Here is a 26,416-nt window from a genome sequence, read left to right on the forward strand (position 1 = left end):
AAATGATGAGCAAGAGCAAGAAAATCAGTCCAACCTGAGCGTGCAGAGATACGATTGGGACCCTAATTCCATCTCCTTTGGATATCTATTTAGAAATGAGATTGCCGCATCCTGTGGCCATTCTATTGTTAGTTTTTTGAGAAAGCCGCCATACTGTTTTCTGTAATGGCTGGGCTGACATCCCACTAACTGTGGGCATGGGTTTCCTTTTCTGCACACTCCTGCCAGCGCTTGTTATCTCATCTTTTTAAAAATAGCCATCCTGATAGGTGTGAGGCCATATCTCCTAGGGGTTTCAAATTGCATTTCCTGGTGACTAGTGAGGTTGAGCAATGTTTCATATGCCTGTTGACCATTGGTATGTCTTTTTTAAAGAAATGCCTATCAGGTCCTTTCCCATTTAATGGAATTATTTCTTGTCATTTGTTTTGTTTTTTGCTCACTTTGTACTCTTGCTGTTAACCTACAATACTCTAAAAAATAAAATCAGTTGAAGAAGATCCTCACCCCCCACTAAAAATTTTGTGAAGAAATAACTAAATGCTGGGTTTTAATAAGTCTCCCATGCAGAAGAACTCCAAGTAATTTATGCAGATACTCTACACTCAAGGTGGAGGAGCATAAATCTCTACTCCTTTCATGTGAGCTGCATATAAAGACTTTCTTCCAAAGAGTATGTAAAAAGGAGAGGGAGTAACTTTTCAAGAGAAAAATTTGACAAACATACCTCAGTCCGGTGATCAAGGTCAATATCAACAGTGATAAATCACATTGATAGCATGGACCCTTGATATGATGTGATAACAATGGCACTTTACCCCTGTGATTTTTCCTCCTTAAAACCCATGATCCCAGTCTAATCTTGAGAAAAACATCAGACAAATTTCAACTAAAGAGCTGTTCTATAAAATATCTGATTAGTACTCCTCAAAACTTCCAACATCATCAAAAGAAAAAAAAAATGAAAATCTGAGAAACTGTCACAATCAAAGGAGCCGAAAGAGAGATGACAACGAAATGCAATGTGGTATCCTGTACAGGATCCTAAAATAAAAAAGATTAGTTAAAAGTAGAGAAACCTGATCAAGTTTGGATATTAGTTCATGGTAATGCGGCAATACTGGCTCGTTAATTGTAACAAATGTACCATATTCACGTGACACGTTAATAATAGGGGAAACTAGGTGTAAGTACATGAGAACTCTCTGTTCTTATTAGCTTTGCAATTTTCTGTAAATCTAAAATGCTTCTAAAAATGATTTCATTTTTAAAAAGATATTGATCACACTTATCTTTTTTCTTTCTCCTTTGCCTTTAGAAATTGTGTGTCCACACAAATATGGTGGGTGAAACACTGAAGGCCCGCACACAGTGGGAGCTTTAAGGGAGGGACAACACTTACCAATTAGTGATTGTATCTCATTAAATGTCATATATGTGATCTCAGAATAAATGATCACACTGGTCAGCATTTATTGCAACCTAAATATTCCCTTCGACTATGGTGGTCTAGTGGTTCAAGGCCACAGTCCGCTTGGGCTGCCACAGCAAAATTCCATAAGCTGAGTGGCCTCACAGTTCCGGAGGCTGAGAAGTCTGAGGTCAAGGTGCAGGAAGGTACGTTTCAATCTGCATCCTATTCTCTGGGCTTATAGGTGTCTGTCATTCTGCTGTGTGCTCAAATTTCCTTTTCATTGAGTGCACGTGCAGGGGTGGGGAGAACTCTTTTCTTAAAGGGCACTAATCTCATTAAGAGAGCCCCACCTTCAGGAAATCATCTAACCCTAATTACCTTCCAATGGCCCCAACTCCAAATATCATCCATCACTCCTGGGATTAGAGCTTCAATTTATGAATTTGTGGGGGGGAGGGGAAGACACAAATATTCCGTCCATAATAGTGGTGAAGGCCCCCAGAATTTGGAGTCAAACAAACTTGATTTGAATCCTAACTTTGTCTCTTACTAACTCTGTGACCCTGAACAATTTACTCTATGCCTGTCTGTGTTGCTGTTTTCTCTCCTTAAGATGAGGGTTATTAACAATGCCAGCCTTGCAGGTTGTTCTGAAGATTAAATGTGGCAATATGAAGTGCTGAGAATAGTATTGGAGCTTGCTATAATTTGAATGCATTCCCCAAAAGTTCAGGTATTGAAAAGTGAATTCCCAAAGGCATATATTAATAATATTTGGAGGTGGGGACTTTGGAAGGTAGTAAGGATTGGATGAGGTCATGAGAGTTGGGTCCCCATAAGGGTGTTAGGGACTGTAGAAGAAGAGGAAATTCAAACCCAAGCTGGCATGCTTGCTTTGTCTGACTCTTTGATGCCCTCTCTTAGGTTATGAAGCAGTAAGAAGATATCACAGATATCTGTGATATCACCAGATATCACACTGATGCTCTTGAACTTCCCGGCTTTCAGAACAATGAGCTAAATAAATGTCTGTTCTTTATAAATTTCCCAATCCCTGGTATTTTGTTATAGCAACAGAAAATGAACTTAAAAAGCATGTAAGTATCAGCAAACACTAGCTATCATCATCATTATGATGATGTAGTTCATGAGTTCCTACTTTTATAAAAAGTAGGAACTTTTTATAAAAAGTATGATAGTCTGGAGAAATACTGCAACAAACAATGGGGAAGATTTTAGAAAGAGCAGGAAGGATCTGCTCCAGTGTTTTACTTTCTCTGCAGATGTGCCCGTCAGAGAGCCAGCTACAGTTGACCATTTCCTTCCTTTGTTCCTTACCTCCTTTGTCTGACTGGAATTTTCTGTCCTTGGCATGTTCTGACTTTTAACTTAGGGGAAAGGATGGAGTTGCATATTTAGCTATATAATATTATTATAGTTCCACCCTCGTATTCTTTTTCAGAGGCAGAGAATATATAAATAAAAGCAGACATCTAGTAAACATAGCACTTAGTTATACATTCACTTCTATTTGAATTCCAAGTACAATTTTAACTTCTAAATGAATGCCTACTTTTGTTCTATGAATCATTTTGATGGTTATTTTATTCCTTATCCAACATAGCATATCATAGTTACTGACTACATTCACCCTTCAGGTAGATGGAGAGAGCTTAGCCCCCCTTCCATCATAAATTTGTGCTCTTGCATTTTTCATTTTCAACTTGCTACCCTTATTTTAATGCTTGGTATCATGCACAGATTGTATTTAAAAGAAATTTTTTTAGTTGTGGTAAAAGATATATACCATAAAATTTACCATCTTACCCATTTTAAATGTATAGTTGGATATAGACTGTATTTTTATATTTAATGCTTGTTTTGTGGATCCAACTGCATTTAACTTGTGGATTTTGTAAGTAATATTTTTTTAAAAATCTGTTTTGTTTTGTTTTGTTTTTCCCCAAAAAGGGCAAAAGTCCTTAGATGCCTAGTAACCATACCCAGAGAGAGGCTGTGGAAAACTGTTCTCCTCTTTCCTTCTCCTCCTTCTCTTCATCCTCCTCCTTCATTAAGGTTCAGCTCTATTCCACAGTAAAAGACTTTTTTTTACCCCAAAGGAAATCCTAGTAGTTTAGATAATGGTAATTTCTATTATAAACACCCATAGATGACTAATAATGCATTCTCTTCTCTGATAAAAATTCTTGTATACAAAGATAGACATCTCTTGGGTTCTCTCAACCCTCTGGTGAGGAGAGAAGCAAGTGGGCCCAATGGTGTTCCAGTCTGGACAAGGAGGGAGCCAGGAAGGAGTCATGAGTGGAGTCTCAGGGCATGCTGGGAAGAGGAAGCAGAGAGGCCCAGGGTCATGGCTCCCAAAGAGGCTGCTCTCCTCAGCTCTTCTTGATGACTCTCTGTTCAGCTCATTGAGCCACAGTGACACATCCAGCTCTGCGTGGGAAGCTCCTGTAGCCTAGTCTGGAAAGCAAGGTGCACATACAAATGCATTAACAATCAGTTCAAGGCCACAGTTAAGCATATCAGCAAATGAATGATACAGATAGGGAAAGCAGCCTTCCTGTAGCTGGAGAATTAGAGAAAGCATCTTGGGAGATGCAGGATTCTTTGTCCACCTTGAAAGATGAGTATATTTCTGAAGGAAATCTATAAGTAGAGGAAGTAGATTTGCTAGAAAGTAAATATATAAGTAGAGGAAGAAATAATCGTAGCAAGTTGGGAAAACCTGTATCTGCCAAACCATTTCACTATTCATTTTCTTCATCTCCTGAATTTCACTTGGTTGAATTGGATTTTGCCATTTTGCCAACTCTCCCCAAATCCCTAGGGTGACCTACACAGCATTTGCCTTTCTATATTTCTATAGATGACAAACAGATTTTCTTTTCACCTTTTTGGGCATGGGCTTCCTGGGGTAGAGGTCATGGTTGTGATGTGCACTGTGTCTGGGAAAATTGCAAGGAGTTACTCCTGTCTCCAGGTTAGTTTAGACTTCTGTTATGGGACTAGTGCTCAGCAGTGATTATATTTTTAGATATCTCCAGGGTGCCTGTGACTTGCTCATCGCTCATTTCGGAGGGTCTCCTTTAGTAGTGACCTTGAGTTTCTCTGGAGAGCAATCACTGTTGGAGTTTCCATGAGTGGATTTATGCAACCACAACACTGACCTCACAGCACCTGAGCTCAAGTCTGGGCCCTGAGGGTGTTGATCAACTTCGTAGTCACTACCAAGCCTCTCTAGTCTCAACCATTCATCTAGTTACTCAATTTATCCTGGCCTTGTGGTCTAGCCAAGAAGAAAGGGCTTCTGGGCAGAATGCCACTAGGAAGATTGTCCCCCATGGAAACAACGCACCCCTTTATTTATGGTCTTCTCCTTTTTCCCCATCAAATCAGATTTTGCTTTCTCTCACTATTGAGGTGGAGGAGACAAAGACTTGTATTTAATATGCAAAAGCAGTAGCTCACATCCAAATTGCTATTATCCCTGCAAAAAGGACTTCTCTCAGTGCTTTAAAATCTTTTAGCTATTTGCTTTCATTGCTTGGGTTACATTTACCTATTTTTTGTTGCAAGTTTTATATGTAATCACAAGGAAAGGGGAATTCTGTTTTCTTTTTCTAACCAGTCATCTCATTGAATTTTTATTTAAAAAAATCTACCTGGATGTGAAAATGTTTTCATGCCAAGAAACTGCAAGTAAATAATAAGACAGAATAAAGAACAATTGTATTTTATCTTATTTTAAAATTTTATTTTTCAAGATAGTGATAAACAATCACTGACATATACAAGTATAAAAGCACTATATACCTTGTTTCTGTTGGTTTTCTCATCTGTAAGTTTCCCTTTAGTTTAATATTCTGTGTTGCTATAGGAGAATATGGTGCTGTTTTTGTTGGAAATTCAAAATCTTACAAAAAGAGGATTAAGCAGGAGAAACTAAAATGTGTCCTGGAACACATTGGTGACCACCACTTAGGACCTCTTCCTATGCCACTATTAAGAATGGTCGGCATTAGCATCTCCCTGGAACTTAAAATTCGAAGCCAAGGATTGCAAACTCAAATGCCTCCAGTCTTTTGAGGCTGGTTAATGCTAAGAGTGTGAAATGGTGAAGAGAGAGTCCAGAGATGTGGAAAGTAATAGAAGCCACAGTCTCCACCCTGAAAGTACGTGATTAAATAAGCAAACAAATAAAAATTTTAAAAAACATAATGGTGGCCAAAACACATAACAACAAACAAATCTGTGGCTCTATTTGTTCCCCAGGCTACTCATCTCCCACTCTTAAATTATTATCCAGCTAGCGTCTCCATTTTTTTTAAGTTAAGAATCTGAGGTCCAGCTGTGTGCCCAAGGTCACACAGCAATTTAGTGAGGGACCAAGGCTGAGAACCAGGTTTCTTGCTTTCCCAAGTCAGTGTTCTTCCCTCTCATTATTTCCCGGCTTCCATCTGCTCCAGCCACAGAAGTTCACTGGTAGTTCAAACTCTGAATCAATGGGCCTCATCCAAAAATTGTTTGTAACAATATCTGTTTCATAAAGATAAAAGTAGATTACTATAGTTTGAATGTGTCCCCCAGAAACTCAAGTATTGGAAACTTGATCTCCCGTGCAACAGTGTGGTGAAATGGGACCTTAAGCAAGATGTTTAGGTCATGAGGGTTCTGTCCTCATGAATGGATTAATGTCCTTATAAAAAGAGCTTGTGGAAGTGAATTCATCTTTCTCTCTCCGACCCCACACCCCTCTCTCTTTGCCTCTCTTTCCCTTCCTGGAGAATGCAGCAGGAAGAACCTCACCAATGCCAGCACTTTGATCTTGGGCTTTTCCAGCCTTCAGAACTGTGAGAAAATAAATTTCTCTTCTTTATAAACTACACCATCTCACATATTCTGTTATAGCAACACAAGACGGACTAAAACATAGATACATGTTAAAAATCACTTTCAAAATGTGTTGGCATGTTATTAAATCATTAAATTGCTAATATTCTAGAACAGCACCAACCATCATTTAATAATTTTAAATGGTCTAATAGCTACATTTAAAAAAGTAAAATCAATATATCAAAAATATTATTTTTATAATAAGCATTAAAAATTATTGAGATATTTACTTTCTCATATAAATTCTCAAAATCTGCGAATATTTTATGCTTATGGCACATCTTATTTTGGACAGCCATATTGCAAGTGCTCAGTAGCTACTACACATGGCCAGTGGCTTCCATAGTGGATTATCTAGTTCTAGAAGGTGACTTATTCCATTCTTACCCTGCTCACAGCCAACCCAGGAAGGGAGAAAGTCTTCAGAGGCTTGTATCTTTCAAGGCTCCTATTGCTGGTTAATTAAATCCCTAAGCAACGGCTGAGTCATTTGCAACTGCGGAAGACAATTTAAGAAATCTGTCTCAAAGCCAAGAACATAACTCCCCACGTACAAGGAGGGGAGGCAAATCCTTTGGGCTAGATGCCTTGAAGGAGGAAAAGACTGCACTGAATCAGGTGTCCTTGTGTGGGAGGGAAGGAGGTAGGTCATTGCCAGGAGGAGGGAGGAAAGCAGAGAAGAGAAAGGGGGCCCATTTCTCCCCAGAGGGTTACTGTTTCCCTCCAGAGCCACAGAAGGAGGAGCTAAGTGATTTCCTCACTTGGTCCTCAAAGACTCTCCATGAGGCAGGTATTGTATCATTCTCCTTTTGTAGAGGAGGAAATCAAGGTACAGAGAGGCCATGAACTTGCCCAAGGATACATAGCTTGAAATTAGTGGAGTAGGTGCTCAGCACCCACGTCAGATGGACTTTCAACATCTGATTTTTAAACCCTGGGCTCTATTAGCACATTCTCACAACATCTCCAAATACTTCAGAGTATGCATGAACTTTTTTGCTTAAAGTGTGCACAAGTATTTGGTGTTTTCAGATAATGTATTATTATCTGCATGACTGAATGATCTATTTTCAGGGAAATTTTGAAATCTAAAACCGTATCAGTGCTTCCCAGTAAAGGGGTTGTTTCTTAATCTTTCTCTTTGTGATTCATTTTAACACACCCACTATTTCTGGGGGACTCTGGGCAGCAAAAGTCTACGGGGTCTGGGAGTAATAGGAGACTCAGATAGTAAAGAAGTAACAGATGAATGTCAGGAGTGCGGGGAGCAGGTGAGTGCCTATCCACATAGGTGTTGGCTTACCTGTGTCTTCTGATTTGGGATGGGAGAGGAGGGAAATGTCAAATTTTTTGTTTGTCTCAAAACATCCTATCAACCTCAGTCTTAGTGAGTTATTCCTACGAGATAATTTATTTTACCAGAGAAAAGTCACTTTCTCCACAAGACTGTTAAAATGAAGCAGGGCTAATGCAGCTAAGCCTGCCATCTCTGGTGCTGTATGGCCAGTGTTAAGGCCCTGGTCTGTGGGCTTCCAGCTGTGGCATCTTGGAAAGTTTACTGAAATTTTTCTCAAACTCCTCATTTTAAAACTGAATATAAAAGTCATTTAACCCAAAAGGGTTTTCAGGAGGATTAAATAAAGCGAGAGCACAAAGTGCTTGGAGGGTTGGCACTCAGTAATCCAATGGAGCACACAGCATGACTGAATGGCTCCTCGGCCCTTGCCCTTCACCAGGATCTCACCTCAGAAATCACTAGGAGAGTTTGTTAAAATACAAGGGCCCAGCCTTACACGGAATGGGAAACCCTGGGGGACAAGCCGACTTATTTTCCCAAGAGGGGGAGGGGTTGCAAACAAGTCCCAATTGTCCCCTGCCTCCACTGGCACTGGTGTATCAGAATACTAAATCCTTATCCTTGTGGTGCCAAAAACACTCGGAGGCCGAACAACGTGGTGGGAAAGGCATGGGCTTTAGCATTGAACTTTGGCCCCATTGCTTGCTGGCTATGTTAACTGGGGGAGGCCCTGGTCTCTCTCTGATCCTCAGTTTCCCCATCTGTATAGCAGAGATCATTATAGCTTTCTTTAAGTTTGAGATAAGGATGAAGTTAGGCTCAGCAGTGCCTAGTGGTCAGTCGATGTGGTCAAGAAGGAGTGCTCACTTCATTCAACCCTTTGGCCCTCTGAGAAGAGGGGAGGTAGAGTTCTGGCAGCCATGAGCTGTCTAGCCATGCAGCTGACATTGTATGGAACTGAATTTTCTGCAGGAGGAACAGCTGCCAGGACTTTGGTGGGCAGATCCCTAAGTATTGGTCTAGCCCAGAGATGTCAGTAGTGGAGAAACTGGGTGGGAAGAGATAGGCAGTGGAGAGGGGTCCCTACGTGTCTTCTTTACTGAAAAATGAATTCCTTTTCATTTCAAGTAGTTAGGAGCCTTAACTTAAGATGTATTCCCTGCCTGCCAGTGGAACAAAAAGATACCACCTAGGCTGGACCCTTTGGAAAAGGGAGATGAACTCTGTGATTGGAGGGAGTGGCAGTGGTGGTGTTCCCTCTCATCCTGCCAAGAGAGTCTCTGACATCTCCCTCCACTCACTCTCTGATTTACAGTCTTATGATGGAATGATCCAATTCTCAGCATTAAATGCACAGATTCACACACAGAGTATGATACAAAGGCCATGTCAAAAGAGGCTCTGAGGGTCATCTACCGAGATGAGAAACCATGATTCTCCCCTCCTAATTTCCCATACCCCATCCTCAAATACCCCGCAGCAGTCCTGCATCTATCCCGGTAAGAAGGAAGCCCTTTAAGGGAAAATCTCCCCTCTATACTTGGTGTCACCTCTTTCAAGATACAACCAGGTGTTCTAAGATCTTTCTAGCCATAAGACATTCTAACAAGGACACGGAGAATGGGAGGAGGCAGATAGGCTTGGAAGTCAAATATAGCTTTCTTTGCAATTGTCTCTTATGTTATTCACACTATAACTTCCCTTATTTTTGAGTTCTCGTTGACATTTTGCCTGAATTCTGGCCATAGTTGCTTCCTTACCATTTTCCAGGAGTGCACCAACACCCCTGCACCTGTCTTATTTCTCTTCACATCCCTAGCTTCTGGCACAGTACCAAGCACCAAGAGGCTCATCTGCCATGGTTATCAACTCTGTAGAGTGGCTTGTCATAGCTCTGGCAATGAGACTTACTTACAGAAGGATAGCTCTGCTACCATCCTCTAGAAGATGGCTCTGTCCATGATTAGCCTGCCTGGGGTGGTGGGAAGAGAGGAACTAACAGTTTCCCAGCTCCTTTCCCAGGCAAGGGAAGCTTCTGGGATTTGGAATCTGAAATCTGAATTCGAGACACAAACCTTCCACTTATTAACTGTACCAACCTCGGGCCATTTACTCAAGTGCCCTGGTCCTCAGCTTATTTATTTTTGTTTCCTGGAAAAATGTAATAAGATTTTTTTTCCTTCCTGCCTCATAACCAAATAAATTGTGACAGTTAAAGAAATAGGTGTACGAAAATGCTCTTTAAAGAAACATAAGAATGATAGCTATCTTTTTCATAAGTGATTTTCCTGGTGGGTTCAAAGTTGTGTTTCAAATGTATTAGGCACCTACTATGTGCTGGGCACTATGCAGGGTATTTCAAGAAGTACACACTGGAGATGTGAAAGGTGCTTTGTGAAGGCACCTCAAAGAGGGATGCTGTTCACAGGCAGCTCCAGCCTGGGGTGTCCTCAGGGTATTTTTCTTTTGCTAAAACAGCAGGTAGTCGTTCATCCTTAGAAGAATTTGAACCTATAAATAAGGCAAAGGTCATCCTTATTTGGCTTCAAGACACCACAGATCAGTTTGTGAATGGCCTCCTTCACTGGGCTACCCCCATTTATACCCAGTGGGGCTGGCCACCAACTCTAGGAATATTTAGAAATAACCAAATATCATCTCTGCTGGAGTTACATCTAGATCACGCAGACTGTGTGATTTCATGTATCAGTGTCGATTCTAATAGTAGGTATTAGAATTAGGAGGAAAAATAATAGCTTTGGCTAAAACTTTCCTTTACCAATAGGCCAGGTACTAGTCCCAAGGGATTTATATATGTTACTCATTTAATCTTTCCATGAACCCCTTGAAGTAGGTTGCATTATTCCCCTCATTTTTATAGATGAGAACATTGAAACAGAGAAGGTTTGAATGACTTGCCCAAGTCTCTCAGATTTGAGTGGCGAATCATGACTTGAACCCAGGCATTCCTGCACCAAAGAGAGCTGGACATACTGCCAACCTTGAGAGCAGCGGCTTGGAAAACCCATAGAGTCTGTTCAGGAGGAGGGCAGCACACTCTGAACATAGCAGGAGTTCCCAGTGACCTCTCATTGATCACTTGGCTGCCAGGAATACCAGATCCTTAGGGGTTACCCAAGGTTTGAGGATAAAGGAGTCTTTCTACTCTTCAGTTTATTTTTATTATTCTTTATACTATTATTAAAGGACAAACTTTAAAAAAAGGTAAAACTGTGACTCTTACAGATACAAAATGAGCATATGCTAAGGATTTTTAAAGCATGTTATTAATGAAAGGATTAGGTACATGTTGTTAACAGAAAAACTTGAAACAAACGACATTTTACAGACTTTAACTGAGCAAAGAATGATGAAAGGAGCGGTCCTCAGAACCAGAACAGGTTCAGAGAACTCTGACCTGCAACATGGTCAAGTAACATTTTGTGGTCAGAAATAGGAAGTGAGGTACAGTGACAGCTGGATGGGTTACAACTCAACATATGCCTTATTTGAATGTGGTCTGATCTGTCTGCTTCCTGTGATTGACTGAAGCTTGGCTGTTGTGATTGGTTGAGATTCTGCTGCTTGTTACAAAAGTATACTCTAGGGGCTGGGGGTGTAGTTCAGTGGTAGAGCTGATGCCTAGCATCAGCTGGGTTCAATCCCTAGCATTAATATGTATATACATATATACCTAAATTAGACTTTCAGTTACATACTAAGTGAGGTTGAAGTTCATCTTTATGGAAGGACCCAAGTATGGAGGCATCTTCATATGAAATGGTCTGTCTTAACAATATTAAAATGATTTCAAGGGAATACAAAAGACACATTTACAGATCAGAAATACTGAAATGAATGCAAAACTTTTTTCTAAGGTGGGAAAAAGGTTTATTGCCCCTTCACTGAACAAAACTCATTTGCACATTTATAGACAAGAATCTTTTTGCATTGCTATCAGTTCTCTACTATTTACAGAGCTATAAAAGAGATAAAAGGCAATGAAAGTTTAGAATCACATAATCCTAAAAGGTGTGCTCTAAAGACTTCATATTTTTCTACTAGAATCATCCAATAACTTTCAAATTTACAAATTCAAATTTCCTTACATTTTGCATTGCTAGAATCTTTATGACTCCTATATACTGTTGTATTATTTTAATAACTAATATATGTTAACTGTACCTCTCAAGAAAGATACAAGTTCAAGACCTTAATTTTCTCACCCTTTTTTTTTCCTGCTCCTAAGACTTCTTTCCTCATTCCACAGATACTAAATGTATTTCATTTATATTCTGGTCTTATAATTCTGATATCTGAAATATTTGCAAAGTGATGTTTCTGTTTATTGTTTCTGCTGACTTTCACTCATAGTGCTTTGTTTTAATGAATTTTATGGTTTGTTTACAACCACTGTGACTTTATAGTGTGGGAAACCACACAGAACCCTAGAGTTGATATAAAGCTTAGTTCAAGCTGAAGAATAAATGTAAGATTTAACAGAGTCAAGAAGCAAGCCTTCTTGAAGTTTCCTTTATCCTACTAAAAACAGCCACTTCTGAGAAATAAGGTTGCTATAAGTTCCTCTTCAAGGCACATCTACCCCCAGAAAGGAGAATCAAACCTACCCCAAACTCTAGTAGTAGTTTAATGCCCTTGGAGGGGACTGTGGAAATTAGCAATATCAAAATGGAGTCACCAATGTCAAATTCTAACTAAATGAAGCCAGGATGCTTTCATGCATGTATGCATATGATAAGAACCATGCAACGGATTTCCTCAAAACCCAAGTATTACAAATAGGCACTTGTACAACGACACTTGCCTAACAAAGCTATTCCACCAACGGGCTCATTCAACTCCAATGGTTTGGCTTTCAAAACAGCTTACATGGATTTCTTCCTTCCTTCCCCTCCCTGCCTCCATCCCTCCCCCTGTCTCGTCTTTAAAAGCATCTCCTTTGCCCCAATCTCTTTATATGTGCCCATGATCCACCAAAGCATGTGGATCCCATTGCAATGCTCTGCTCTTCCCAAAAAAACTCTTGGCTCTGGAGTCAGTCTCTCTACTGTGTAATTTAGGTTGACAAGACAGGAGGACCGCACATAACTACATAGATAAACATCATCACAGGCTTTCTTATCTCCTTTTGTTCTCCTAAAAATCTATTTATCTTTCCAAATAGTCAGTTGTTTTTTGTGGACACCTTCTTCCCCTTCTATGCACCTGCTAACATGTTAGATAAGCCCCAAATTTTAATTTCTCCTTTTGAGTTACTCCTCACCGAGTTCTAATGTGTGTGTAGCACAGATAAATAAACTCTGTTGTTTTCTGTGGTTAATCTGGCTTTTGTTGGTTTAATTTGTAGGCCTTAGCTACCAATCAAAAGAGGGTTCAGGAAAAGGTTTTTCTTCCCTATAATATTCATCAGCTCTTTACCTGTTGGAGTTTTTGAGGACTGAGGATGGTGTGTACATCCAGAGAGATTTATATTTGCTCCCTATAGGCATCCAAAATGTTATATACCTGAGAGCAATTTTAATAAAGTTCTTAACTGGAGGTTTTTCAAAAATATGCAAGTACAATGAATTTGGACCCCAAACCTGAATTGAGGATTGCCTTTTTGGGTACACATCTTATCTGTCCAATCTTATCTATCACTTCAGTGGGCCCTGTGGTCACCAGCAATGGACAGATTCCTCCTCAGGGTATCCCTGGCTTTAGCATTCACTTATCTCTCTGAATCAGTGCTATTACTTAAGGTTTTTTGTTTGCTTGCTTGCTTTTTAGTTGTGTGGGTATGCATGCAAACACAAAAACACACACCAGCTCAGCAATACATTTTATTTCGTTTTATTGTTTGGTACTGGGGCTAGAACCCTGGGGCACTTAGCCACTGAGCCACATCCCCAGCCCTTTTGGCTTTTTATTTTGATACAGGACCTTGATAAGTTGCTTAGGGCCTCACTAAGTTGCTGAAGCTGGCCTCACACTTGTAATCCTTCTGTCTCGGACTCCCAATCACTGGGATTACAGTGCTACTGCAATGCATTTTAAAAGCCTAAATTTTATTTTCAAGTACTTTTAGGAACTTGATAGTGACAGGATTTTTTCAGGATATCTGGTTGTTTTGGTTTGAATCTGAGGTGTCTTCCCAAAGCTTCTGTGTTAATGCAGGAATAATCAAAGATAAAATGATTAGATAATGAGAGCTGTAACTAGTCAATTCATTCTAGTTTGAATGGACTGAGTAGGTGGTAAGTGTAGGCAGGAGGGGGCATGGATGGAGGAGGTGGGTCACTGGCGGTATGTCCTGGATGTCTTCATCTTCCTTGGGGAAGGTACCAGGATTGAACTCAGGGGCATTCGACCACTGAGCCACATCCCCAGCCCTATTTTGTATTTTATTTAGAGACAGGGTCTCACTGAGTTGCTTAGCACCTTGCTTTTGCTGAGGCTGGCTTTGAACTTGCGATCCTCCTGCCTCAGCCTCTGGAGCCGCTGGGATTACAGGCATGCGCCACCGCGAGCAGCTCTTGTTAGGTATTTTGAAGACAGCAATGCAAAGCTGATCTTTTTTCTGGAAATAGAAGTTAACTGATATTTCTAAATTAAAGGTATAAGGTAATAAAATAAAGCTGGGATTGGGCTAATTCATTCAATGGCTACTATGTAGTACGTGACAGGCACTTAGTAGACACTGGTGAACAAAATTCTGCCCTTGCACTCAGGGGAAGAGGTGGGTCCCATGTCCTTGAACAGAGAACTGGATTGAATTTGGGATCTACTGCTTACTAACTGTATTAACTTAAATGCATTTCTTAACCTATAAAAAGAAAATAGATACCACCTGGACAGCAGTGAGAGTAAACGAACTAATGTAGAGATATCAGGATGATTTCTGATGCAAGAAAGAGAACCCTCAAGTTAATACTTTGAACAATAAGAAATCATTGTATCACATACTAGTCCACAGGTGTCTCAAAAGCTCCAGGAGATCATCTCAGGAGTTTGGGTTCTATCTTCGCAGTGTGTTGACATTCATTCTCAGGCTAATAGTACAATGGCTACAGGAATTTCATCTAGACACAGTACTCAAGAGAAAGACCATCCCTTTCTGTGACTCTTTCCCAGATGCTCTGCCAACTCCAAATACTTTTCTTCATGCCCCATTGGCCAGAGCTGTGTTACATAACCGTTCCTTGGCAAGGAGAGTGGAAATACCATAATTGGCTGATTAGATTGATCAATACTTACCTTTGGAACTGGGGATGGGGTCATCTTTGAGCCTCAAAAGAAAAAAAATAGATGAACAAAATTGGAATTCTGTTTGCAAGGAAGAAAGGAGAAATAGAAGTTGAGCAGGCCACCAACAGGAAACACAATAGTCTACAAATGCCTGCAACAAAGGACTAGTCCTAAGATGTTGAGGGCAACATCTTAGTGCACCTCTTCACTTAGAAATCAAGTCGTTTGTCAGGTGCCAATGAAAAAATTTTCAATACCTTCAGACTGACAGTCTCCAGAAGTGAATGCTGGCTCTCCACAGCTCACTAAAGGTCACCTAGCACGGCACATGGCCAAGTGGATGTTTTGGGATTGGCTCATTCCTCCCTCTGCTTTGAGGCCCCAAGGATCTGGGGTTGCTCTCCTGTGTTGACGGATCCTCCAAACGTCTATACAATGCTCACTCCACACTTGGCAAAGAGAATCTCCTCTGGGATAGAGCCACATAGGCCTGAAGAGAGATGACTCCCAGTCCTGTCCTTTCACTTCAAATAAATAAACACAAAAGTAAAACAAAAGACAGACAGACAAAAAGCAGACTCAAGGAACAGAATTAGGAAAACGTACGCTTTCACAAAAACAAGAGAGAGTAAAAGGACACCAAGGGGAAAACCTACCTCTGTTCACCCGAGCTCTGAGGAATCAGTATTTTTAAAACTATTTTTTTAAAAGGTAAAGATTTGTTATCTATCCTCCTCTTCCTAACAGTCCTTTTTTTCCAGCAGTTTCTTTATTCATCGGAGGCAGGAGGATGAACAAAGGCCCGCTCCTTCTCAAGAAACACCCCCCTCCTTCCTCATCTCCACACCCCTGCCTTGACTTCAGGAAACGTGTTCAGAGAAAACAATTCCAGTTACTGGAAGATCTTAAGGCTTTCCTCTGTGGGTTAACAACAGCCTGGCCTCCAACCCCCAAGAAAAGATATTTACTAAGCAATAACAACACCTTTTATGTTATCTCAATATTAGGCAAGTCACTTCATCTGTCTTAATTCGGATTCCTTTATCACACAGTGATGAAGCTTAGATAGATTAGCAGTTTGAAAAGTGTGTGTTTCTATGTATTTAAATGACAGAAGATTGCTTTAAATAACATCATCTTATGTGGAGCTCACATAAAAAAAAAAACAGGTAAAAGCAGAGGTGCTTTGATTGAGGGAAGGGTGGGAGTGATAAGGCTGGGTAAGAGGAGGATGCTATGGTTTGAATATCCTCTCCAGGACTCATCAGCTGCCACTGTGATGGTATGAAGGGGTGGGACCTTTAAGAGGTGATTAAGGGCCCTTGTGAATGGATTAATGTCATTATCAGGAAATGTGTTTGTGGATGCAAGTTGATAGAGGGGGTTGTTAATAAATTTGGCCCCCTCTGGCCCTCTCTTTCTGCCTCATATATGCTCACTTTCCCTTTCACATGTTATGATGCAGCAAGAAGACCCTCATCTCACACAGCAAGATGCAGCCCCTTGATCTTGGACTTCCCAGCATCCAGAACCTAAGGTAAATAAACTTCTATTGTTTATGATTTACCTCGCCTGGGGTATTCTGTTATAGCAGCAGCAACTGGACTAAGACAGAAGAGTTTCTAGACCCTGGACTGAGCTTCAGCACACCTTGAAGAACTGCCCTAAGCCATGGCTTTTCCAGCAATTTAACAACCACTGTCCCAGCTGTTTTCTAAGGTCCCTTCATATGTGAAATCAAGGTCCTGTTTTCTTTCTTAAAAAGAAAGACTGATTCTTCCCTTATAGATTCACACAGTGACATATGACACCTTCCACAGGTATAAAATAAGAACAAAAAAAAAATCCCTTTTAACCCTATTTTTCGTTTTTGTAATTTTGAAAAACAAAACTTAATAGAGAACAGTACAGGGAAAATATAACTATACCTACCATCCATAATCTGAAAAATACAATTTGACACATTTGTCTCAGACAGGTTTTTTAAAGTAAAGAAATAAAAGTTGGCAGATGTTGAAGTTCTCTTAGTTTATCTGTCCAATCCCAGTTTCCTTCTTTTATCCCCATCTTGACTAAGTAATGTCCCCTCCCCAAGATGTCCATGCCTGACTCCTAGCACTGGTGAATATGTTGCCTTATGTAATAACAAAAGAGATTTTGCAGATGTGATTTAAATTAAGGATTTGGGTATGGGGAGATTTTTCTAAATGATCCAACTGGACCCAGTATAATCAGAAGGGTCTTAATTAGGAGGAGGCAGGAGGGCCAGAGTCAGAAAAGATGTGACCACATTTCATGAAGTTGGTGGCAGTGAAGCAGGGACTGGTGTGATGTGGCTGTCTTCACTCATTTTCTGTGAGATAACAGAATCCCTAAGACTGGCTAATTTATAAAGAACAGAGACTTGTTTCTTACAGTTCTGGAGGCAGGAAAGTCCAAAGTCAAGGGGTACAAATCTGACAAGGGACTTCTTGCTGCATCATTCCATGATGAAGAGTATCACCTGGTAAGAAAAAAAAAATGTGTAAATGCCCAAAAGAGACAAAGAGAGACACAGAACTCACTCTTTGGTCAGAAACTCACTCTTGTTACAATGAAACTACTCCCATGATACAGCATTAATTCATTCATGAGGGCAGAGCCAAAAAGAACACAGTTCTGATGCTGCATTGTGAATTTTTGACCTCAAGAATGTGCGATAATAAATGTGTGTTGCTTCCAACTGCTAAATTTGTGCTGATTTGTGATAGCAGCAATTGGAAACTAATACACTGTGCTGTCCTCATTGCTCATTTAAAAAATTCTCCTGGCCTTTGTAGTCATTTGAGTTTGTGACTCTAGCTAGAGTTGCCAGATTAAATAAAAACAAGCAAACAAAGCAGAATTTACAGCTAAATTTTAATCTCAGATAAACAACAACAAATTTTTTAGTATAAATATGCCCCAAATATTACTGAGTATCTGTATTTTTATTTGCTAAATTCTAATACCAGGTCTCCAGCTCTCAATTGCCTCACCTGACTCCATTCCAACTTTACCTCCCATTGCTCTCTTTCTTAGTCATTATGCTTTGGCCAAACCAGGCTGCCCACCAGTTTCCTGAGCATGTTTGCACTCTTCTTGGGGATCCTGCCTCTGCTTCTCTCCAGTTACCTAAGATTAAGTCAGTGCTCTTCAAGATCAAGTTGAAGATCCAGCTCCTGAACTGGAGATTCCCAGTCTCTGCCTTGGGGATCCCTCTGTCCTCCTGATTCTCATAGTATGTTATCAATGAAACTTATTTTACATTTATTATTTTGAACTGCAGTGTTACTAATCTTTTAATAGGTATCTCTCCACTGCATTACAACCTTTGAATTTTAACTTATTAAGGTATCCCTAGTGTCGACGGTGCTTCGTACCTCAGAGTTAGTGGACAGTGTGCCAATGTAAGGATGATCTATCAGCTTTCATAACACACCAGCCCCAAACTTCTCAACCTAAATGACAAAGTTGGTGTGGGCTGTATTCAAAAAATACCATAAACTGTTGTGACTCAAACAAAAAATATTTATTTCTCACCCTTCTGGAAGCTAAGTGGTCTCAGATTGAGGTGCTAGCAGGTTTGGTGTCTGGTGAGGGCTTTCTGTTTTAAAGGCAGCACATTCTAAGATCTGCGTCCTCATACTGGGGAAGGAATGAGCTGCTTGTGCACATTGTATAAGGGCACTAATACCATTCGTGAGGGGTTCCACCCCTATAACTTCATCTAGTCCAGTTAACTCTCAAATACCCCAACTCCTAATGCCACCAGATTAGGAGGGAAGAATTTTAACATGCGAATTTTGGGAGACACAAGCGTCAGTCTGTATCAATGCAACTATTCATTGGAGTTCATGATGGTATGGGTTAGATGGATTTTTTTTTTTTCCTGGTCTGGACTGGTTAGGTTGGTTGGGGCTGGATGGTCTAGCATGTTTTCATTCATGTCTGGGGCCTCATGTAGAATCCTGGGAAAATGAATACATGTGGTGCCTCTTTTCATTCTCAAGCAGGCGGGACCAGGCTGTTCACATGGTGGCAAAAGTGTCCCACCAGTGAGAGTGTCTTCATGTACCACGATTGCTATCTTCCCATTAGCCAAAGAAGGTCACTTAACCAAGCCTAGATTCAATGGACAAAGAAATAGAATACTGCTTACATTTCAAGTACATTTTTTTTTTTTATTGTTGGTTGTTCAAAACATTACATAGTTCTTGATATATCATCTTTCACACTTTGCTTCAAGTGGGTTATGAACTCCCATTTTTAGCCCATATACAGATTGCAGAATCACATCAATTACACATCCATTGATTTACATATTGCCATACTTGTGACTGTCATGTTCTGCTACCTTTCCTATCCTCTACTATCAAGTACATTTCAAAGCAGAACAAGAACAAATTGAAAGCTATTCCTTCAACAATCTAACCCAGATGCTTCCAGTTTCCAATGAACTCAAACACTTCAACATTCCTCTCAGTTCAAGAAGCAGGCCTATTTTCCACCTTGGTTTCTGCTTGCCTGTGAAACTATATTTCTACTGGCATGCCAGAGTTCTTCCCCCAGGGGCCAATCCCATGCTGTTTGCTCTGCTTGGAATGCTGCACCCCCCCCCCCCTTCTTGCCAAGCTAATTATTACATTTCCTTTAAGTCCCTTCCTAAAGTCACTTCCTGAGGGGAGCCTTTCCTGACTGTCCAGAGCAGGCCAGGTCTCCTGTGCTGCACGTCAGAGCTCCACGGTAGCTGCGTTACAACACTCTCCATGAGTGAGTGTTTTGAATTGTTTTGTGGTGCAGTTCTTTGTTTAATGTTGTCTGTCCTCATCTGAAAGTGTTTCAGGGCAGAGACTGAGTCTATCTTGTTCCTTGCTGAGTTATCGACATTTAGCAAGAGCTTAGCATAGAGCAGGTACCTTAGGAAAAAAATGAATGAACGTAAGAATGCGCGGAGGGGCTCTGCATGCTCAGCATGGTAGAGGCCCGTTCAGAAACCTCCCAGATTAGAAGGCATAGGAAACTGCGACTTATGGGAGAGTGAGACTGGGTCACACAAAATGATTCAGGAACAACTCCATACCAAATGACAGTGAAATGCCAGATGTTGGACTGTAAGTGCCGTGGGAAATCAGGATAAAGGGATTGGAATTGGCCAAGTGGACACAGAAAACCTTATCTAGAAGGCAGCACCTGAGCCAGGTCCAGAGGAGGAACAGGATTTAGATGCAATGAAGTTAGGGAAGGAGGCTAATATGACCAGGTCATGAGTTGGATCCTCAGTTGCTCCTATTGGACTCATGGCCTCACAAGCTACTGATCCCAACAGAGAACAGGCTGGAGAGTCGGTCGGGATGGTTCTACAAAGCTATTCCTACCATCCCTGAAACAACTCAAGAAGATTATGTTTGGAGGAGACCGCAAAGTTGATTAAAATAGCTCACTCACAGAGACCTAACATCTGCTTCTACTCTTCTAGAAACCTTGTGGTCTGGACACTCTCTGTCCCTCTTCATCTCTTTCACTTTTCACTATTTATTATGAAAACCTCCCAAACATACACAAAGAAAGTACGAGAAATCCCATCGCCAATTTCAACAAGCAGCAATACCATATTTGTTTTATAAGTCTCTCTCTCTCCCCAACCCTCTCTTTCTCTCTTTTAACTAAAGCATGTTAGAACAAATCCCAGATAAAATATCATAACACCCCTTAAATATTTCAATATGATGTCTAAAAGAAATAAGGGCATTTTCTTATATAATCACAATACCTTTTCACGCCTAAAAAAAATAAAGCAAAATTCCTCAATATCATTTAATACCCAGTCTATATTCAAAATTTTCTGATTGATTAAAAAATATCTTTTTATAGTTGGTTTAGTGGAATCAAGATCTAAATGAGATCCACACATGAGTTTTGTGACATGTCTCTTAAATCTCTTTTTATCCAGGCTAATGGGTGTTCTCTTTTGACTGGGGTTTCTCTTTGCTGACAACATGCCTCAGACCTCATAGCCTTTATCTCACCCTTACATTGGCAGGGAGCTAAGAGATTAGGAGTGAAGTCTGTATGGAGAGAAAGTGGGGGGAAGGAGGGAATATCAGAGTCCTCAGATCTTATGAAAAGAAATACCTAATCAGCTTCAAGAGAAACAGATTAGAGTAAGAGACTCTTAAGAACTGGAGTTGATCTGCATGCTCTCCTAACACCTAAGAATGACAAGAATTTACCAAGATCTTAAGAGGTGGATTCCTGTGGGTGAGAGGGGGAGGGCCAGAGAAAGGAAATCAGAATGAATCTGAAGGACAGCTCAGAAGCATAGGCAGGACTAATGTGCTGGACCCAGAGCAAAATTAAAAGCCCAGAACTCTCCTTCAAAAAGTATTAGGAATTTCAGGGCAGCAACAGCAAAGCATTAAACCAAGCCTTGGGACCCTGCTGAGCAGAGAGAGAGGGTACAGAGACCTGTGTGACTGCATGTGGCCAAGTCCAGGAGGCCCCTGGGAGCTATATTACAAAGCAATGCTTTGCTAGCAAGTGTCTTGTTTGTGTTTCAGAGATGAGCAGAGGCAGGGGAAAGCCTTCCTACATCTGATAGCTACCACCAGCATCTTAGACTTGTCAGGATGCTTAGCAATGGTGCATGGCTTCCAGAGGGTCATAGATCAATGCTATATAATTCTCACCCAGGGGTAGTGTGGGTGTGGATCCTCTAGCTTTTGCACTAGACTATGTGAGCATGGGCTCTAGAGTCAGAAAGCCCAGCTTCATTTCCAGACTCTGTTACTTACTGGTTACTGTATAACCTCAGTCAGTTACTTGACTTTCTATTTTATGCAGTTAATAAAAGTACCTACCTCAGAGGGTTATATGAGAATTAAATTAGTCCTTATTGGCTGACACATGCCAAGCACTATATTTGTGTTTGTCAAAACAAATCTAGAGGGGCTGGGGTCGTGGCTCAGTGACAGAGCATTAGCCTAGCTAGTGTGAGGAGGCACTGGGTTTGATCCTCAGCACCATATAATAAATAAATAAATAAATAAATAAATAAAAATATTGTGTCTGACTACAACTAAAAAAAATATTTTTTAAAATTCTAGAAGCTAGAGCTGTATGGGTTCCGTCTTAGTCTGTTTTCTGTTGCTATGACAGAATACTTGGGACTGAGTGTTTATAAAGAAGTTTACTTTGAGTCATGGTTCAGGAGGTTGAGATATCCAAGAGGAAGGCACCAACATCTTCCCTTCTAAAAAGGGCCCTATGCTACTTCAATTCATGACAGAAAGAAGGACAAACAGGTACATGCAGAAGAGAAAGAGGCCAAACTCCCCAATAGCTAACCCATTCCTATGAGAAAGGAATTATTTATTCATGTGGGCCCCACTGCCATGATCCAAACACCTCCCAACTCCCAACACTGCAATAGAATGAGTTTCCAAGATATGAATTGTGGGGGGACATACTCACACCACAGGTCTAGACAGACACCTGGTAATAGAACCTACAGGACCAAGACTGACTCTGCTCTTTTAGTGGAGAGAGGCTGAGCCAGGCATCCTGATTTTGTCCCCCCAAAAATTACACAATGATTATTCACTAAATAAGTAGTCATTGAGGGCTGAGGTTGTGGCTCAGTGGTAGCACACTTGCCTGGCATGTGTGAGGCACTGGGTTCGATTCTCAACACCACATATAAATAAATAAAGGTCTATCAACAACTAAAAAAATACCTTTATTGAAAAAAAAAAGTGGTCATTGAGCATCTACTATGTGCCAGGCACTACTGAGTAGAGAGTGAGGTAGGATTGGTTCTCTTCCTTGTGGTGCTGATCATCTAGCTCTATCTGTAAGGTTAGTCCTGCCCAAGTCTAGGACCAGGCCTGGCACTCAGTAGGAAGAAGAGGAGATACCCTCAGCCTGTAGCCCACTTAAGTATCCTGATTCCTTGTTATGAATCTGCTCTGTGATTTGGACCAAGACCCTGCCTTGAATAATTCAGTGTTCTCTCACTAAGATACAAAGTTTTATTTCCTGCCCCAAACCTAGACATCCCCAGACTGAGTTCTAACACTTGCTATTACAGTCTCCAAGATGCTGTGAGCAGCTTGGCTCTCCCCGCACCCCACACCACAGACATACTTGGAGGGGTTCGGATCTGGGATTTGGTTTGGGTCATCCTTGGTTAACAGTGATGATATCACATTGTCCTTCCCAGGCTGGCCCGGAACCACCTCTCCGATAACTAACTAGTCCTTGACTTTGTCCTTGTGTCCTTAACACCTTCCCACTCCTTGAGTCTGCATAGCTGCATGGATTTAGCTTCCCATCTTGACAACACTCAAGCCCAGGATCTGAAGGATACAGGCTGGGGTGCTGGGGGACCTGACATTGAAACCAGACTCATTTCCTTCAACAAAATTCTTGGCTCTCTGCCAAGACCTTTGAGGGGTGTTTGTGACAAGATGGCCAAGGGATGATAAGGTGGGGTCTTCAAGGTGAAGGGAGGGTGTGGGTGAAGATGCCAGCTGCTTTCCTGATGGCAGGTCCCAACCCTGAGGCCATTGTGAATGCAGCTCCCCCACCTCCCACGGCAGCCTGGGGACACTGGCACACAGCCATCCTGGCTAAAGGCCTCCAGGCAACTAGACTCTTCAGGTGATAAAGAGTGTCAGGCAGAAGGTCAAGGGGAGTGTTTTCCACATTCTTCTTGTTCTCCAGATCTGCATTTTAGAACTTTTGAAATGGTGACACTGGGGGAAAGAAAAGTGTTTCCAAAGTCACTTTGAAAGAAGCAATTTATATTCCTTTTCCCCCTTCACTGAGCCGTGGTAAGTTACCGAGCTGCAGGTCCTGTTGATGGAGCATTACGGGAACAGCAAGAGCCAGACCACAGGAGTTACACCAAGAAAATCAGAAGGACTTCAATGTGTAAATCTGGGGTTGTCTCTGAATCCTTTGGCCCTGGGAAGGGAGAACAGAGCCCAGACTGGGAAGAGGCCAAGCAGGAGGACCGACAATGGGGAAGGTGGCCAGGGCATGATGCCAGGACTTTTTATCCTGTTAGGCCATTGCGTCCCTGCAACTTCCAAACATAAAACATTCATCTTACAGAAACTCTAGGCCTCTGAGTGGCGGGGCGGGGGCAGGGGGGCAATGTAGTCTGTCTTTGGGTAACTATATATATATATATATACATACACACACACATACACACACACACACAAGCTAAGAGACTTGAAAACAATTGAGGTTGACGTCTTGAAGGACCAACTAAAATAATTAATGAGCAACCAAACCTTGGTGAAGGGGAAGGAGAAAGTATAAAATATTGACTTTCCTAAAGCATATTTCAGTTTAGAAGAACAAAATTTTAACATCCCAGAAAATAAAACAAGTGTTCAGAGAGACAGAAGTACTGATTTACAGGCGATGCAGGACACAGCAGACACATTTTTCCTGTGGAGTGTCAAGGAAGACTTGACAGGGAGAATTTAAGCCTGACCTTGATGGTTGGAGGATTTAGAATAAGAAGCACCTACTGAGTGCCAGGCAGTGTGTGAAGAACTGGGAACCCAAAGATGAGCACCTCATGGGTTCTGTCCCCAAGGAAGTGCTCCTAGTGTTGTGTGGGCAGCAGAGGTGTGAACAGTAAGTACTGGTAAGTGGTGTGATCACTGTGTGCTGGGGAGGAGGCAGGGGGTATGGTATGTGAGTGTGTGTGTGTGTGTGTAGAAAGAGAGAATTCTGGATGGGCTCTGCTGAGGATGTGGTTTATTCGTGAAGATTCATACAGAATCTTCAAGCCTCGGTTTACTCTATGGACTTGGAGGGAGAGCATTCTAGATTAAGAAGCCATGAGCACAAAGGCACAGATAGACGCCATAATAAAGACAGGGTGAAAATTCAGAGAAGTCTGTAACAGGAACAAAGGGTGCGTGTGGGGGTGTGGCAGCAGATATGTCTGGGCCAAGTGGACAGGACAAAGGTCAGGCAAGCCTTGCAGGCTAAATTAAGAGGGTGCATTTCAGATTGTAAAGGGCAGGAGAGAATGCTAACCTTTCAGAAAAATTGTTCCCTGGAAGAAGGGCATTTTATTGCTTAGAGAATCCAGGGAAAGGGAGATCAGTTGTGAGGTGGGGGGTTGGTTGAGAGAAATGGGTCACAAAGACTTTTAATGAGGGAAATTGCAGCAGTTCATAGGATGTTCATAGTCATGTGTGATACACAGGGTGGATTAGAGGTGGGAGTACTATTTGGGACTAGGGACACCTTTAGGAGATAATGCCCCCATGAAAACTACTTATCTTAACAAATACTTTCCCCCCCTCGGAATGCTAATTTTAATTTAGGGATTGTTAAAATGGCAGTCATTTCTGTACCTTTCAATTTCTTTTTCCTCTGAGTCAAAATGAATTTTGCCTATCAGAAATCATCAGAAATGACTTCAACTCTTTGTCTTCCGAGACCAACTTCAGAGTGTGGTGCTCCTGGTCCACAGTGGAAGGAAAGGTCTGTTGTTGCAATGCTGTGATTTTTCTAGAAATTTGAGATCTGCTGGCACAATTGTGTTCGTTTAAAATAACTAAAGCAAACATCCTGGTGCAGTCCCCACATTCTACATAAGGGCCCTTTGCCCCACTGCCTAAGTGGTTCATCCAGACTTAGATCGGTCTACTAAATGGACATCTTTAAGATAACTGTCCTCTGAGGAAAAATTGAGGTTTAAGAAAAAAAGTGACTTTTGTTCTAATGCCAAATCCCTGGGAGACTGGTTCTTGGAATATTTACGTCCTCCTGACTTCTTACATGATTTCTCCAATTCTTACACTTCCTACACCAAGAGCAAAGCACAACTTGACCCTGGATGAGTACGTGGTGGGTCTGCCAGGCTGGCTAAGCAACTCAGGCTTTGCCATGTGCACGGGCTCATTAGTCAGGAGGCTGGAGCCGAGGGCAAATAAGGTTGAGGTCTTAGTTGAAATTCCTGTAAAAAGCCAATTGGCTGGGCACACCCTGCCCTCTGCTCTCTCTGGCCCAGGTCATGAAGGGGACTAGGTGAGAGGGCGTAGATGGCTCATAGCAGCCCAGCCCTGCTCAGCTCTCTCAAATTGCCTTGCGTGTCCTGAATGGTGGTGGGCCAGTCATTCAGGCTCCAGACACAATGAGACCTTGATTAAGCCACCTTCTGGGAAGAAAACACCATTATATCTTTCAGTCATGATATTTTTCCAGGTCTCATTAGTGATGTGAAACAGCATGGCAATTTTTCTACTAAACAGAAAACATTTTGTCTGCTGCTCCTGTCAAAAATACCTGTCTGACAGCTTCAATTTGCCCCCAACAATTTTAAGCCCATACGGCGAGGCCACAGTCCCTCCCCACTTCCTCTTTCTTTTCCGTTTCCCTCACTCACCAAGGTCTCTCCTTCCCTGGCAGATGCTGGAGGCCTTTCTGTTCCCTAGCAAACCAGGAAAGGATCCTGTAATGGTTGTTTGTACTCGCAGGTTAACAGGCTGCCC

At 41.5% G+C, this 26,416-nt stretch overlaps 2 long non-coding RNA genes across 2 annotated transcripts; one reads left to right on the top strand and one right to left on the bottom strand.

The window, feature by feature from the left end:
* Positions 1-2,745: 2,745 nt before the first annotated feature.
* Positions 2,746-26,416, bottom strand: LOC124097684 (uncharacterized). The gene is made up of 3 exons (XR_006853313.2): positions 26,311-26,416; positions 17,289-17,376; positions 2,746-3,895 (listed from the first exon to the last, which is right to left on the bottom strand). It is a non-coding gene; the product is annotated as an uncharacterized LOC124097684 (long non-coding RNA).
* LOC124097682 (uncharacterized) lies at positions 14,952-21,795 on the top strand. The gene is made up of 3 exons (XR_006853312.2): positions 14,952-15,584; positions 16,339-16,410; positions 17,934-21,795. It is a non-coding gene; the product is annotated as an uncharacterized LOC124097682 (long non-coding RNA).

Source organism: Marmota monax, unplaced genomic scaffold (genome assembly GCF_021218885.2).
Source record: "Marmota monax isolate L192 unplaced genomic scaffold, Marmota_monax_Labrador192_F-V1.1 WCK01_AAM20220418_F8-fsc00105, whole genome shotgun sequence".
Lineage (NCBI taxonomy): Eukaryota > Metazoa > Chordata > Mammalia > Rodentia > Sciuridae > Marmota > Marmota monax.